This window comes from Papio anubis, chromosome 5 (genome assembly GCF_008728515.1).
Source record: "Papio anubis isolate 15944 chromosome 5, Panubis1.0, whole genome shotgun sequence".
Lineage (NCBI taxonomy): Eukaryota > Metazoa > Chordata > Mammalia > Primates > Cercopithecidae > Papio > Papio anubis.
The window spans coordinates 131,458,072-131,470,873 of record NC_044980.1 but is presented as its reverse complement, the minus strand read 5'-3'; the positions used below and the strand labels follow the sequence as shown (position 1 = coordinate 131,470,873).

At 44.8% G+C, this 12,802-nt stretch overlaps 1 protein-coding gene across 4 annotated transcripts in view; it reads right to left on the bottom strand.

Moving 5' to 3' along the window:
- Nucleotides 1-12,802, bottom strand: part of CTNNA1 (catenin alpha 1) — a 315,972-nt gene that overhangs the window by 158,749 nt on the left and 144,421 nt on the right. The window lies entirely within an intron of this gene.

The window sequence follows — 12,802 nt, the reverse complement described above, 5'->3', positions numbered from 1 at the left end:
TCAGGAAATATGGAAATTAAAAGTACCCAAAGCAACGTTAACTGTCACACTGCACAAGACAGAAGACTGTGGATTACTCAGTGCTGTCACAGGTATGCCAGGTTGCATCTGCATCAAGCAGAGTTAACACAGACTTCAGAACCTCAACTCTCAAATTTCCTGGTAACTGCCAAAAAGTTCAAGGTAACTTATGATTAAGACACATTCTGGCCTGTTATCCCAGCACTTTAGGAGGCCAAGGTGGGAGGATCACTTGAGCTCAGCAGTTCAAGACCAGTCTGGGCAACATAGAGACCTCATCTCTAGAGAAAAAAAAAAAAAAAAAAAAAAATTTAGCTGGGCATGGTGGTGCACACCCGTGGTCCCAGCTAGCTACTCAGGAGGCTGAGATGGGAAAATCACTTCAACCCAAGAGGTCAAGGCTGCAGCGAGCCATGATCATGCCACTACACTGCAGGCTGAATGATAGGGGCAGATCCTGTTTCAAAAACATACAAAAAAATAATAATAATAATAAAACACTGAAATCATTTTTATTTGGCTCCTTTTCTTATTTTTCTTGAGGGCACCAAAGGCAATGGGAGCAGTTGGAATTGCTGTGCTACAAGCATCAGGAGACACACTGATTACAACAAAAAGCACTAAGCAAAGGACAAAAAGTAAACCTAAAAAAAACAATATTCAGCCAACCATTTAGCCTTCACTCACAAATATGAGTGCCTCCCTTGTACAGGCATTATCCCAGAAAGCAGTCAACAAAATAAGAACCCTGCCTTCATGAAGCCTTCATTGCAATAATGGCATAAATAACTAAACAAAGAAGACAGTATCAGAGCTAGGAAGAAAATTAAGCATTGTAATGGTAATGGAATTAAGCAGGGTCCTTAGAGGCCTTTCTGTCTTGACAACATTTGAGCTGAAATCTAAAAGTCAGGAAAGAACCAATCAAGTGAGTATCTGGGGGAAGAGAGCATTCCAGGCAGCGTGAACACAGATGAGGCAGTATCTTCAAGGACTGACAGAATGAGAAGGCCAGTGTGGCTGGAACAGAGCAAGAAGCAGTAGGTCAAGTGAAGGAAAACAAAACAAGCTCCTGAGGTGAACTGACAGTTTGCTGCACGGACTGGATATCTATGTTCATTTTCTTAGCTTCCATCATATTATAGTTAAGACCATTAACAATGGAAGAGTGTTTAACAGAAAGCTGCACCAAGCCCTCCTAACAACTGATAATGGATACAGAGGAAGTCCCTGTTTCCATGAGACTGGATGACTAGTCTAAAAAGCAAAGAATGTGAAACAAGCATCTGGACTGGAGGCACAAGAGAAAAAAGAAAATACAGAAGACATTTTTGTTTTACAACAATTGGACTGAACTGATTTCCTTGAACCAAAAATCATTTTTTAAAAAATAAAAATATCACCGGGCACAATGGCTCACGCGTGTAATCCCAGAACTTTGGGAAGCCAAGGCAGGCAGATCACTTGAGGTCAGGAGTTCGTGACCAGCCTGGCCAACATGGTGAAACCTCGACTCTACTAAAAATTACAAAAATTAAGCCACGCGCCTGTAATCCCAGCTACTCGGCAGGCTGAGGCAAGAGAATCACTTGAACCCAAGAGGCAGAGGTTGCAATGAGCCGAGATCATGCCATTGCACTCCAGCCTGGGCAACAAGACTGAAACTCCATCTCAATAAATAAATAAATAATAAATAAAATAAGCAGCCAGGTGCAGTGGCTCACACCTGTAATCCCAGCACTTAGGCGGATCACCTGAGGTCGGGAGTTCGAGACCAGTCTCATCAACAGGCAGAAACTCTGTCTCTACTAAAAATACAAAATTATCTGGGCATAGTGGCGCAGATCTGTAATCCCAGCAACTTGGGAGGCTGAGGCAGGAGAATCGCTTGAACCCAGAAGAAGGAGGCTGCAGTGAGCCAAGATCGCACCATTGCACTCCAGCCTCTGCAACAAGAGCGAAACTCTGTCTCAAAAAAATAAAATAAAATAATAAAATTAAAATATCGGGAGGCTGAGGCAGGAGAACCACTTGCACCCAGGAGGCGGAGGTTGCAGTGAGCCGAGATCATGCAGAGATCATGCACTCTAGCCTAGGCAACAGAGCAAGACTCCATCTCAAAAAATAATAATAATAATAATAAATAATAATAAAAATTTTAAAACACAGTGGCACTAAGGGAGGAGAAACCTTTCACATGGCTAAGAATCCCACAGGGAGAAGAGTGAGGTATTTTTGTTGGAAAGTCAGGCAAAAAGATGCCTGGACTTGACTAGAGAGTCTGAGAAGTTACCCAGACTGAGCAGGAAAACAAGAAGAACCAGGCTCAGTGGCTCACATCTGTAATCCCAGAACTTTGCGAGGTTGAGGCAGGAGGATCACTTAAGCCCAGGAGTTCCAGACCAGCCTGGGCAACATAGGGAGACTTCGTCTCTACAAAAATAAAAACTAAAAAAGGAAAGAAAACAAGAAAGAATGGCCTCTAAAACTTGTAGTATATATCTTGGATAACCTATTCAGTCATTCATTCATCAATGACTGACCAATTATCAGTTCTGGGATCTTGCTAGATGTCGGATCCTGCTAGATGCTAGATGAACTGGAAATTGCTAGCAGATCACTGTAGCAATTAATTATTAAGACCAAAAGACCATTCTGTCTTTGTAACACAGAAATCTGGAAGATGTTACTTACCCAAGTGTTTAAACTTAGCATCATCAGTGGAACAACCTGACTCACCAAATGCCCTAAGAAAGAAACATCATCAAGCCAGGCACAGTGACTTGCACCAACAGTCGCAGCCACTAGGGAGGCTCAGGCAGAAGGACCACTTGTACCCAGGAGTTTAGGAGTTTAGCATGCAATGATTGTGCCTGCAAACAGTCACTGCACTCCAGCCTAGGCAACACAGCAAGACTCCATCTCAAAAACAAAACAAAACAAAACCAGACACAGTTGTCTCACGCCTGTAATCCCAGCACTTTAGGATGACAAGATGGGCGGATTGCTTGAGGTTAGGAGTTTGAGACCACCCTGGCCAACATGGTGAAACCCTATCTCTATGTTAAAAAAAAAAAAAAAAAAAAAAAAAAAAGCTCATAGGAAGCTGAGGCAAGAGAATTGCTTGAACCCGGGAGGCGGAGGTTGAGGTGAGCCGAGATTGCACCACTGCACTCTAGCCTGGGTGACAGAGCGAAACTTGATCTCAAAAACCCAACAAAAAAACATCACCACACGTATCTGACAAATCCAAAATGGAGAACATCTACAAAACTGGCCTAAACTATACAAAAATGTCACTGTCCCAAGTGGGAAAGGTGGAAGTGAACGCTAAAGACATATGACAACCGAATACAATGTGATCTTTTCTCAATTCCTGATTTTTAAAAAGAAAAAGAAAAACCATAAAGGGTATCACTGGAACAACTGTGAGAATCTGAATGTGAATACGGTCTGTACAAAAAAATCAGTACTTCTGGGGATCTTGTTAAAACAGATACTGATTCAATACATCTAGGGTAAGGCCTAAGATTCTGCATTTCTCAAGAGCTCCCAGGGAGAGCTAATGCTAACCCTCAGACTGCTCTTTAAAAGGTATTACATGTTACTGTATCAATGTAAAAGGTCTTGAGTGTGACAGTAGTGTCGGGGTTATGTAGGGCCTGTTATGTTATTCTTCAGAATAACATGCTGAAGACTGAAGTGCCATGAGGTCTGCAGTTTACTTTCAAATGACTCTGAAATAAAGTTTCTATCGAGTAATTGAGAAAATCTGAAAAAAGTTAACAATTGGTCAGCTGGTAAATCAAGTGCTCACTGTACTTCAACTTTTCTGCAGGTTTGAAGATCTTCCCCCAAAAAAGTAGGGGGAAAATGCTTACACCGTCTATACAGGAAAAGAGTTACAATACAATAGAAGGTATAAGGTTGTAAGTGCCCCACCCAAAAGACAGTCCCCAAATAGTCCGGAAGACCTCACTGAGTATCTGACATACTGCTTGAGGGCAGGGAGGCTGTTTCAGGTTGTGAAGGACAACGGCGCCAAAGAACATCAGGACCTTCCGGGAACCACAGTGAGTGAAAAATAGAGGATGCACAGTGAAGTGGCAGATAACAAGCTGAAAGAAAAACTAAGAAATTCAGCCTCGTTCGGTGGCTCACGCCTGTAATCCCAGCACTTTGGGAGGCCAAGGCAGGCACATCACAAGGTCAGGAGATCGAGACCATCCTGGCTAACATGGTGAAACCGTCTCTACCAAAAATACAAAAAATTAGCCGGGCGTGGTAGCGGGAGCCTGTAGTCCTAGCTACTTGGAGGCTGAGGCAGGAGAACGGCGTGAACCCAGGAGGCAGAGCTTGCAGTGAGCCGAGATCGTGCCACTGCACTCCAGCCTGGGCGACAGAGCAAGACTCTGTCTCCGGGAAGGCGGGGCGGGGCGGGGAGGGGCGGGGCGGGGCGGGGCGGGGCGGGGCAGGGCAGGGCAGGGCAGGGCAGGGCAGGGCAGGGGAGCTACAAAATTCAGAAGACATTAGAGGGTTGAACTTTATTCTTCCTATCTTAAAAATACCTGGACCCATTTTATTTTTACTGTTCATAACAACTACTTGAGAAACACTGAAACAACCCCTTCCCTCTGCCCCCTAAAAAATAAAGGTAAAGGAGCAAACCCCGCCTCTTCCAGTTACCACAGTGAAAGTGGGAAGGGACGAGACATGCCTTCACCAGAGCTGCATTTTCACAAGTATAGGACCTCTTCATGCACTTAACTGCAAAGCTGAGTTCCTCAAACTCCATGAGCCCCAAACCAAGCATCCCCTCTATACTCCACTGTATTCCCACTGTAGCCTTCCCCTTCTCCACTGACCAAAGTTCCACCAACCCAGGTTCCTAGAAGGAGGCTCTAGCCTCATTTTCTTTCTCCTCTGCACCTCAGTAAACACCTCACTCACCCTACTAACCCCCTTCCTGTTCTCAGGGCTCTGTTATTGCTGGTTGAGAATATCGAAGTGTCTTCTAATTTCCAATCATTCCCCAGGGAGCCCTAGTTATCATTATCACTGGGTCACTCCCTCTGAAAAAAAAAAAAAAACATATATTGTTTCTCCAGCACACAGGATGAAGCCAAAACTCCTGCAAGCCTCACCTGTTCTAGCTTGTCAGCCTCATCAACTGTCTCCACTCCAAGAAAATACTCCCCAATGCACCTGCATGCCTCCAGATCTATACACAAGACTGTTCCTCTGCCCAGAGCACCCTTCAAGTCTTCTCAAACTGGAAAGCTACTGATTTTCCTTCAAGAATCAGACATCTGTCATCTCTGCCTCACAAAGAGACACAATATACCATGTTCCCCCAGCACTTGCCACACAGCACTATTACCTGTGTGTGTGTGTCTCCCATGAAACTGAGAGCTCTTTTGAGCACATGCACCATGGTTTTTTGATTGTGGTAACTTTCATCTAATCTAACACTCTATACATGTTTAACTGAATTAGCTCAACTGCTCTATGTACAACAAATTAAGAAACATCTCTCATGACAGATTAGCAAAAAATGGGTATAAACTGCCAATTTTTTTTTTTTTTTTTTTTGAGACAGAGTCTCACTCTGTCGCCAGGCTGGAGTGCAGTGGCACGATCTTGGCTCACTGCAACCTCTGTCTCCCGGGTTCAAACAATTCTCCTGTCTCAGCCTCCCGAGTAGCTGGGACTACAGGCATGCACCACCACACCCAGCTAATTTTTGTAGTTTTAGTAGAGATGGGGTTTCACCATGTTGGCCAGGATGGTCTCGATCTCCTGACCTCGTGATCCACCCGCGTCGGCCTCCCAAAGTGCTGAGATTACAGGCGTGAGCCACCGCGCCCAGTGCCAATTCTTACCTATCAGCTATTTTACCAAACCTAATCTCGTGAGTTCATAAATTTCCTGGGGTTAGCAATGGTGGCTTATACATTAACATCTCTCCAGCACACAGCACACTGCTTTGCAAGGCAGAAATTCAGTACCAAACCCTTTCTGGATGACAACATCACCAGCATGTGGCCTTCCAGAACTTATTATATACCCAACTAGCCCGAGAGACATTTCCTCTTCTAACCAATTTGTGACCTGCTATTAAAACCCCCCTTTTAGCTTCATTCAACAGTCAGCCTATAGTCACACCACTTCAAGTACTCAGACAACAGATCAAGAATGTCTAAAGTAGCCAGGTGCGGTGGCTCATGCCTGTAATCCCAGTACTTTGGAAGGCCGAGGCGGGAGGATCACTTGAGGCCAAGAGTTTGAGACCAGCCTGGTCAACACAGTGAAAACTTGTTTGTAACGGAATTTGTGATTTTCACCTGGGCACATGTCCACTCAGAATAAAGATCACATTTAAAAAAAAAAAAAAAAAAAAAAATGTCTAAAGTGGAAAATACCCTAACGTACCACGGGTAATGATAAAGCACATTTCTGGAGAGGAATCTGGAAAAATTTTAAGAGCTATAAAAAAGTAGCATATCCTGGAAATAATCCAAATGTCCATCAACACATGAATGGATAGGCCAGATGCGGTGGCTCACACCTGTAATCCCAGCAGTTTTCAAGGCTAAGGCAAGTGAATCATTTGAGGTCAGGAGTTAGAGACCACTCTGGCCAATATGGTGAAACCCTGTTTCTACCAAAAATAAAGAAGTTAGCCAGGTGGTAGTGGCGCACACCTATAATCCCAGCTACTCAGGAGGCTGAAGCAGGAGAATCGTTTGAACCTGGGAGGCAGAGGTTGCGGTGAGCCAGGATCGCACCACTGTACTCCAGCCTGGACAACAGAGACAGACTCTGTCCCAAAAAAGAAAAAAGAATGGATAAACAAAATATGGCATACACATACAATAAATGGAACATTATTCAGTCTTTAAAAGGAAAGAAATTCGGCCAGGCACAGTGGATCATTCCTGTAATCCCAGCACTTTGGCAGGCCAAGGCGGGTGGATCACCTGAGGTCAGGAGTTCAAGACCAGCCTGACCAACACGCAGAAACCCCGTCTCTACTAAAAAAAGACAAAATTAGCCAGGCACGGTGGCACATGCCTGTATTCCAACAACTCAGGAAGTTGAGGCAGGAGAATCACTTGAACCCGGAAGGTAGAGGTTGTGGTGAGCCAAGATCGCGCCATTGCACTCCAGCCTGGGCAACAGAAGTGAAACTCCATCTCAAAAATAAAAAGGAAAGAAATTCTGGGAGAGGATTCTGGATTCCAAAACAGCAGAGTAGGAAGCACCAAAATCAGTCTCCCCACCTAGACAATTACACTGGCATAATTCGTCAGATGTAATTCTGGGGATTGCTGAAGAAAGCTTGCAACTTCCAAGGAAAGACTGGGACAGTAAATTGGGTTAATTTCGGTCAACTTCAGCCCTTAGTTGAGCAGCAGCTACCCCATTCCCTGGCCCCCAGCGATGGGCAGACAACCTAGAATGCATTCCTGAAATAGCCTGCAAGCAGCTTTTGGGAACCAGGATGGGCAATAAGGACCCTGTCCTCCAAATATTAGGGATCCATATTCTAACTGCTGATTGCTGCTTCTAATCAGGGATAGGCACACACTGAGAAGGATAGCCATTATTGCACCCCCTCCATGACTGCAAGCCCTCCCCGTCTAGCTGACGTAGACTTCCAGAGAATTTAATGGGCCAATGGCCTCCACCCCCCTACTTCCTTCATTTTCTCTTTTTCCTCTTTAGGAGCTAGACTTTAAAGACTAGGATATTCAAAAGCAATCATGAGGGTGAGGGGGAGATAAAGAAAAAAGTTACCATGGTGCATGCCCAGAGAAAGGTGCAGGCTCAAAAAAGACCTGAGAAGTCCTTAAGTTTGTATGTCGGGCTGACCCTCAGCATAAAAACTAACTGTAATAAATAAACAAAAAAACCCAGCAAACCCTTGGAATGAGAAGAATCCAATTTTCAGAGTTAGCACATCATTAGATTCAAATATCCAGTTTTCAAAAAAAAATTAAAAAGTCACAAGGCATACAAATATACAGGAAAGTATGACCTATTAAAAAAAAATTAACCAATAAAAACTGTCCCAGTTGCTGGGCACGGTGGCTCATGCCTGTAATCCCAGCACTTTGGCAGGCCAAGGCTGGCTGATCACCTGAGTTCAGGAGTTCGAGACCAGCCTGACCAACATGGAAAAATCCCATCTCTACTAAAAATACAAAATTAGTCGGGCATAGTGGCGCATGCCTGTAATCTCAGCTACTCAGGAGGCTGAGGCAGGAGAATCACTTGAAGCCAGGAGGCAGCGCAGTGAGCCGAGATTGCGCCATTGCACTCCAGCCCGGGCAACAAGAGCAAAACTCCATCTCAAAAAAAAGAAAAAAAAAAACTGTCCCAGAGAAAGACCAGATGGAAGACCTACTAGACTAAGACATTAAAACAACTGTCTCATAGATGTCCAAAAAATGAAAGGAAGGTGTGGGGAAAAAATCAAGAAAATAATGTATTTTAAAAATAAAAATACCAGCCAGGTGTGGTGGTTCACGCCTGTAATCCCAGCACTTTGGGAGGCTGAGGCAGGCAGATCACAAGGTCAAGAGATGAAGACTATCCTGGCCAACATGGTGAAATGCCAACTCTACTAAAAATACAAAAATTAGCTGGGCGTGGTGGTGCACACCTGTAGTCCCAGCTATTCGGGAGGCTGAGGCAGGAGAATCACTTGAACACAGGAGGCAGAGGTTGCAGTGAGCCGAGATCGTGCCACTGCACTCCAGCCTGGCAACAGAGCAAGACTCCATCTCAAAAATAAAAATAAAAATAAAAATATTGGCCAGGTGCAGTGGCTCATGCCTGTAATCCCAACACTTTGGGAGGCCAAGGCGGGCAGATCACTTGAGGCCAGGAGTCTGAGACCAGCCTGGCTAACATGGCCAAAGCCCATCTCTACTAAAAATACAAACATTAGTCAGGCAGGGTGGCACACACCTGCAGTCCCAGCTACTCGGAAGGCTGAGGCAGGACAATCACTTGAACTCAGGAGGTAGAGGATACAGTGAGCAGAAATCACACCACTGCAACTCCAGCCTGAGTGACAGAGCAAGACTGTCTTAAAAAAAAAAAAAAAAAGGCCGGGCACGGTGGCTCAAGCCTGTAATCCCAGCACTTTGGGAGGCCGAGACGGGCGGATCATGAGGTCAGGAGATCGAGACCATCCTGGCTAACACAGTGAAACCCCGTCTCTACTAAAAAATACAAAAAAAACTTAGCCGGACGAGGTGGCAGGCGCCTGTAGTCCCAGCTACTCGGGAGGCTGAGGCAGGAGAATGGCGTAAACCCGGGAGGCGGAGCTTGCAGTGAGCTGAGATCCGGCCACTGCACTCCAGCCTGGGTGACAGAGCGAGACTCCGTCTCAAAAAAAAAAAAAAAAAGGAAATATAATTAAAAAGATACCAAAAAGAAATTCTAGAGTTGAAAAGTACGATGACTAAAATTAAAAAGTCACTAGGGGATTCAAAAGCAGACTTGAGCTGGCAGAAGAATGAATCAATGAACTTGAAAATAGGGCAATTGAAATTATGGAGTCTGAGGAACAGAAAGAAAAAAAAAAAAAAAAAGACTGAACAGAGAGCCTAAGGAACTTGCGAGGCACCATTAGGTTCTGGAAATGAAGAGTGATAAGTACATTCACAATATTCACAAGAATTCTACTTCTAAGAAGTTATACTAAAGAAATAATCTTTTTTAAAAAAAATAGCCAAGCATGGTATCTCATGCCTAAAGTCCCAACTATTCAGGAGGCTGAAGTGGAAGGATCGCTTGGGCCTGGGGAGGTCAATGCTAAAGGGAGCCATGATAGCACCACTGCACCCCAGCCTGGGTGACAGAGTGAGACTCTGTCTCAAAAAAGATAAAGAAATAATAATAATAATAATAATAATGATCAAGGATGGGTAAAAGATTTAGCTACAAACTAAAGCAGCCCTGGAAGCTTACTAAACGTCCAACAGAGGACTGACTAAAGAAGTTACATAATGGAATAGGAGGGGATCATTAGCATGCCATGTTAGCATTATAAAATTAATCATATTTCATCAATTCTAAAGCACAAATTATTTCACATTTTTAACATTTCACATCTAAAATCTGAATATATCTAACAATGGACAGCATTTCCTAGTTTATCTGGCAGCATTTCTTCCTAGTGATACATAAAAGTTAATCTTAATAAGGAAATGTTCCAGTTATGATTAAGTGGACAGTAGGTTACAAAAGAGCACATAATGGAAAAATCTGGTTTTTATAAGTTATATGTAGTCAATATACATGCCTATAAAAAATATTAAAGGATATACACGAAACATTAACAGTATTTCTCTAGGTCATAAAACATGAGTTTTATAAAAGAAAAATTTTAATAAGCTGGGTATAAAACCATGTTTCCACCCCTTATCAACCTGGCACAACCCTATACATACCATATCTATTATAACTAATTCAACATTTATTGACTAGTACCTGCTACCTGCTATAGGCAAAGAAATGAGTCAGGTATCACAGCAAAGAGAAAGATACTAAATAATAACCCACTTAATATGGATAAAAACATGTTCTGTCCAGCACTGCATAATTGAAAGAATAAATCAGCATTTTATCACATGAAAAATTAAAATATCCTTTTTTTCTCCTTGAGACGGAGTCTCACTCGTCGCCCAGGCTGGAGTGCAAATGGCGCGATCTTGGCTCGCTGCAAGTGCCACCTCCCAGGTTCAAGCAATTCTCCTGCAAACTGCAATTCTGCAGTTTTTGCAGGAAACTGACAATTCCTTTTTTTTTTTTTTTTTTTTTTTAGAGGGAGTCTCACTCTGTTGCCAGGCTGGAGTGCAGTGGCACAATCTTGGCTCACTGCACCTCTGCCTCCCGGGTTTAACCGATTCTCCAGCCTCAGCCTCCCAAGTAGCTGGGACTACAGGTGTATACCACCACGCCTGGCCAATTTTTGTATTTTGAGTAGAGATGGGGTTTCACCATGTTGGCCAGGTTGGTCTCAAACTCCTGACCTCAGGTGACCCACCAGCCTCAGTCTCCAAAAGTGCTGGGATTACAGGTGCGAACCACTGCACCCGGCCTAAAATATCCTTTATAAATCATCTTATTCGTGCCTGGGCACAGTGGCTCACGCCTGTAATCCCAGCACTTTGGGAGGCCAAGATAGGTGGATCACCTAAGGTCGGGAGTTTGAGACCAGCCTGACCAACATGGTGAAACCTTGTCTCTCTACTAAAAACAAAATCAGCGGGTGTCGTGGTACATGCCTGTAATCCCAGCTACTTGGGAAGCTGAGACAGGAGAATTGCTTTATCCCAGGAGGCGGACGTTGCAGTGAGCCAAGATGGTGCCACTGCACTCCAGCCTGGGCAACAAAGCTGCACTCCAGCCTGGGCAACAAAGCTAGACTCCGTCTCAAAAAAAAAAGAAAAAGAAGTGAGTAGTGGATAGCGTTTGTTAGAGAAGGACGGAGCATTCCAGTAAAATGGCAAACAAAAGGAACATAAATACAAATGCCTGGTTGATACCCAGGAGTGGTGGCAACAATTTACAGTATTTTTTTTTTTTTTTTGAGACGGAGTCTTGCTCTGTCGCCCAGGCTGGAGTGCAGTGGCCGGATCTCAGCTCACTGCAAGCTCCGCCTCCCGGGTTTACGCCATTCTCCTGCCTCAGCCTCCCGAGTAGCTGGGACTACAGGCGCCCGCCACCTCGCCCGGCTAGTTTTTTGTATTTCTTAGTAGAGACGGGGTTTCACCGTGTTAGCCAGGATGGTCTCGATCTCCTGACCTCATGATCCACCCGTCTCGGCCTCCCAAAGTGCTGGGATTACAGGCTTGAGCCACCGCGCCCGGCCAACAATTTACAGTATTAAGTAAGTCTGAAAAATTAAATTAGGAGGCCAGGCGCAGTAGCTCACACCTGTAATCCCAGCACTCTGGGAGGCCGAGGTGGGCAGATCACGTGTGGTCAGGAGTTTAAGACGAGACCAGCCAACATGGCGAAACCTTGCCTCTACTAAAAACACAAAAATTAGCCGGGCATTGTGGTGGGTACCTCTAATCCCATCTACTCAGGAGGCTGAGACAGGACAATCACCTGAACCCAGGAGACAGAGGTTACAGTGAGCTGAGATTGTGCCACTGCACTCCAGCCTGGGTGACAGAGCAAGACTTCATTTCAAAAAAATAAACAAAATTGGACAGGTGCAGGGGCTCACGCCTGTAATCCCAGCACTTTTTGGGAGGCCGAGACAGGCAGATCACAAGATCAGGAGATCGAGACCATTCTGCCTAACATGGTGAAACCACATCTCTAGTAAAAATACAAAAAAATTGGCCGGGCGTGGTGGCGGGCGCCTGTAGTCCCAGCTACTCAGGAGGCTGAGGCAGGAGAATAGCATGAACCCGGGAGGCGGAGCTTGCAGTGAGCCGAGATTGTGCCACTGCACTCCAGCCTGGGCAACAGAGCAAGACTTCATCTCAACAAAATAAATAAAATTGGCCAGGCGCAGTGGCTCACCCCTGTAATCCCAGCACTTTTTGGGAGGCCAAAACAGGCAGATCACAAGGTCAGAAGATTGAGACCATCCTGGCTAACATGGTGAAACCACATCTCCACTAAAAATACAAAAAAGTTAGGCCAGGCACGGTGGCTCACGCCTGTAATCCCAGCACTTTGGGAGGCCAAGGCGGGTGGATCACGAGGTCAGGAGATGGAGACCATCCTGGCTAACGTGGTGAAACCC